Source organism: Nelusetta ayraudi, unplaced genomic scaffold (assembly GCF_046127955.1).
Source record: "Nelusetta ayraudi isolate G7.1 ecotype Tasmania unplaced genomic scaffold, CSIRO-AGI_Nayr_v1 ptg000007l, whole genome shotgun sequence".
NCBI classification, from domain to species: domain Eukaryota; kingdom Metazoa; phylum Chordata; class Actinopteri; order Tetraodontiformes; family Monacanthidae; genus Nelusetta; species Nelusetta ayraudi.
Window position 1 is genome coordinate 793068 of NW_027466057.1, and position 4433 is coordinate 797500.

The following is a 4433-nucleotide window of genomic DNA, read 5'->3' on the forward strand; positions in this document are numbered from 1 at the left end:
TGATGTTTATTGAATGGGAGAGCAGTGTTTACTCTGTTGTGTGACTGGAATATCAAAACCCGTCACTCCGTGTGAATGCAGCTGCGTTCTGGCTGACTGGCTGAGCCCTCCTCGGAGGAACCCAGAGGACGAGGCTCCACTTTGACTAGAAACACCGGCTCAGCGTTGCTTTTCAAAGAGAACTGAGAGAAAATGTAATCCTCACCTTCGAAATAACGACTACTCTTTTTGGAAATAGAAAAAAATATGTACATACAATAAAGTTTAAGTAAGTTTTTTTTCCAAGCGTTTTTTTTTTTTTTTTTACATTAAATTATCTTTTTTTTTTCCCTTTTTTTTTTAAAAAAAAATTGTCATTAATGTATTTTTTCCCCAAATCAAACAGCAAGAAAAAATAAAATAAATGAAAAATATTTTTGAAAGTATCTATCGGTGGTTAAGAAATTGCCTAAGTTTCTCAGAGGCTGCGAGCCCCCCCCCCCCCTGTCCTTTGCTCTCTAATCATGTTGAAACCGTGAAAATATCCGGTCTTGCAGGCCGACACATAACCCTCCCCCCCCTTCATGCTTCCGCACTGGACAAACAACACGCGAGTGGGAATTTGTATTCATTTCAAAGCGGCGTGGGGAGGGCGGGGGAGAGAATTAAGACAATTTAATAAAGGCTTAAATCGGCGGGGTTTGACTCTCTGGCGGCGCCCGGAGCCATATTTCCTCTGATCAGCGGAGGAGGGCGACTTTATTGGACATGTTTCCATTTCCAAATCCGCATAACAGGCAACGATGCATGTATTTCCTATAATGTAGATAAGGCAGGGAGAGGGTTTGATATGTAATAAAAGGTGGGCCCGGGCTGCCTGTTTAAGCCCCTTAAGCCTGATAAATGATGAGCGACAGAGGCACAGCAAGAGGGTCACCGCTATTAACTCCTCGCTTTTCCCGGCCTCCACTTAAACTTCTCTCAATTACATCTGGTAATGTGGCTGGATACTGCGCCTTTATAAGCTCCGACCTGCTCAGTCCGACTGAAATGTATATCTTTAAAAAAAGATGGACAGAGAGAGAGAGAGAGAGAGAGAGAGAGAGAGAGAGAGAGAGAGAGAGAGAGAGAGAGAGAGAGAGAAGGGGGGGAGGGGATTATTGTTTACGTCTCCTCCTTTTTGTCTGATGTGTTAAGGGGAGAAGATTAGAGCGCGAGGCGTCGCAAACACACACACACACACACACACACACACACACACACACACACACACACACACCAGGTATTCTTGGACAAACATCCAACGCAAGCTCATTAAATCAGCATTTGGTGTATCCGCACAGGCGTTAACGACGGGCTCTAATCTCGGCGCTGACCCGCTCGAAGTGTGTCACAGCTGAGCAGAGCTGAGGGCTTGTGTGCACGGCAAGGGGCGCGTGCACGGCAACGACCTGCTCGCTCCACATACATGTCCGTTTGCTTTGTGTGTGTGTGTGTGTGTGTGTGTGTGTGTGTGTGTGTGTGTGTTTAAATGCACGATTTCTAAACTGCAGAAATTATAATTAGTGTTATTATCATCGTCATCATTATTACCTCGCACAAGAGATATTTTCTAAAGTTCAAAATGATTTTTTTTGCATTCAAAATAGTTTACACAAATTAAAAATGTATTTTGCAACGTTAAGATTGTCTGTTTTTCAAGAAATAAATGATTGAATGACAAAATCGCAATAAACTAAACTTTTCTTTACTTACCATTTCGTTTCTTTTAATTTTTCCTGAGTGTCATTGAACTATTGATGTAGAATTAAATTATGTCTCCCCGTTTTCTAAATAACAAGAATGTCACTAATGTCGCACTTATTTAAATAATCAATTAAAAATAAATGCTTTGCATTCCCGCAATCATCCGTTTTTTTAAATGATGGATTTAAAACAGGCTTATAAATATTTCTTCCTGACAGTTTTGAAATTACGCAAAGGCTGAGAAACATTTAAAACAAATCGACGGAAAGGCAAAAGCAGAAATTAATTTATTGCGCAATTATGAGACGAGATTAAAGACGACGAAAAAAATAATGATCAACAAAAACGCAACAAAAAAAAGAAAAAGAAAAAAAAAGAATGTTGAGATGTGTGTCGCCAGTCACAGGCGTGCTATAGATTTATGTGTAAACCGTCCGAATTAATGCTGAACGCAGCGGCGAGACGAAAATGGAAACATCCCCAAAACGGATGCTGGATCCTCGATGGAAAATGCACCAGGATTCATATTAATAACAGTCAAATCGCTTTCTTTCCGGGAAAATTACAAATAATAAGGGTTGTGTTTTACCCTAAATTTGGCGTGACGAATAAGCACCTTACTATCAACACACTCCGTACTTGTATTGTTTTATTTCGTGGGCCTTCTCTCAGATTTGTTGCTGCGCCTCCGATGCGCACAGCGGCGCCTTACAGCGGCCGCCAGGTGTCGCTCGATGGCCATGTATTTTCCCAGCCAGAGCGTACGAGGCTCAGTCGTGCACAGGAGGGGAGGAGGGGGGAGGGGGCTTTCCTCCCCCCTTTTTTTTCTCTCCTCTCGCTCCCCTCCCTCCCTTTACTAACCCTCTGACACCAGACTCTGAGAATCGGTGGAGGGGAAAATGAGGCTTTGGAGCTGAAGAATTTACAGTTAGTCGCGAAACTTTTACAAGTATTTGAGTTGCTCACGCTACTTTCTGAAACCCTATAGTCACATTTCAACTGCCGGAGGGGGGTCAGTGAGAGTTCACATTCAGATGAGCGAGGCGCACTAATGCCTTCTGCGCGAGGGGGTGAAAACGCCGAGGAGACAACTTGTAATCAATAAATCAGCCGTGCTGTCGTTTAAAAATATTTTAGATCCATTTGACGGTTGGATTTGGAGTTAACTGTGTGGAATTTGGGAAGAAAAAAATAAAAGAATTTGCCTTCCTCACAGTTAAGTTACAATCATAAAATGAATAAAGCTTACAATGTATATAAGAAAGAGTGGATTTACGCACCAGCAGCGCTTTTTGTTTGCCTTCGCTCCTCTCCACCGGTCATGTGGCGAGGTTTCTACCTCTCCAGCAGTGAGTCTATGATCCAGTCTTATCTCGGCGCCTCCTATGCATTTGCTCAAGCGATTTACATAATCTCAAACAACTGAAGAGGGCCCGGAGAAGGAAGAGAGAACAAAGTTACAAACAAGATTAGGGCGATTTTATTTGTTCCTGCTTGAGCGTCGACTGTTTCTCCAGGAGTGTTTAAGGTCACTAAGAGGATTTTGAAGCCGGTTTCATATCAGTAATCTTTTTTTCCCTCCTCTTTCTTTCTTTTTTTGGAGAGGGGGGGAATTAAATCAACAATGCATTTGCTCTCGATATTTAGTAACATGGTGTGTATTGTGTGTGTGTATGTGTGTGTTTGTGCGAGTGTGTGTGTGTGTGTGTGTGTGTGTGTGTGTGTGTGTGTGTGTGTGTGTGTGTGTGTGTGTGTGTGTGTGTTCGAGCCCTGCAGCGGGGAGAGGAGGGATTGTGAGAAGATCTTGCACAGGGTAAACACAGGAGTGGAAGTTCAGCACCGCACCGCAGCTCGGCCACAACGCACGGCTCCTGCATGGTGCACCTTTAAGGATGTGGCACGCGGTGGATCTTTAGCCCGCTGATTGTCCCGCCAGTGTTTTCCTTGAAACGGATCCATGGGCCGGGCCGGGCACCCCCCACCACCTCCCTCTCGGTCAATCCAAACGCAGCTGGCCATGTCCCACACGGACAGCGAGAGCTTTAACCCTACACTGACCTCAATTTGACACCGGCGGATGAAATTTTACCGCCTGTTAATGTCATCCACTGATTTCTTCCTCCTTATATTCTTTTTTATTATTATTAACTGAATGCCTATTAGTGGCCACACCTGAAAAAAAAAGTCCAAGAAACAAATCAAAGAAAATCTGCTTGGAGAAAGTGCCTGCAAAAGACGCGTTTCCCTCCTTGCAAATATCTGGCTTGTAAACGTGCTCCACAGCAGCAGCAGCAGCAGCAGCAGGGGAGTTTAACTTGGCACGGCTCATGTTTACGAGGAAAAATTAATTTTAATCACCTATTGAGTGAACGGCGATTTAAAGAAAATTAGAAAATGAAACAGCTACTTGGACCTTGTTGTTTGGCGTGATTAACCCTTTCATACAACCCTTTCCCGTTAAACCATCTCATCAATGACTCAAACAAAAAAAGTTCCGCATGAGTGTAAAATTTCAGATTTTTTTCTCTCCTCCAACGGGGGTTATAGGATGCGTTTGGTGGAGCCGCGCGCTGGACACGCATAATTAGCCTCTGCTATGTTCACACGCTCCTCGGCTGTTTACATCACTTGCCCCCGGAGGGCAAATCACATATTTCCACCATAAATATGCGGAGGGAAAAAAAAATTGCCGTAAAAACAAGTCGCAA

At 43.6% G+C, this 4433-nt stretch overlaps 1 long non-coding RNA gene across 1 annotated transcript in view; it reads right to left on the reverse strand.

Annotated features, from left to right (window-relative positions):
• Positions 1-478: 478 nt before the first annotated feature.
• LOC142883077 (uncharacterized) overlaps positions 479-4433 on the reverse strand; it is a 4965-nt gene continuing 1010 nt past the window's right edge. The window contains exons 2-3 of the long non-coding RNA XR_012925990.1: positions 3006-3147; positions 479-1037 (exon numbers count right to left, since the gene is read on the reverse strand). This is a non-coding gene — a long non-coding RNA (uncharacterized LOC142883077). The remainder of the gene's footprint in view (positions 1038-3005; positions 3148-4433) is intronic.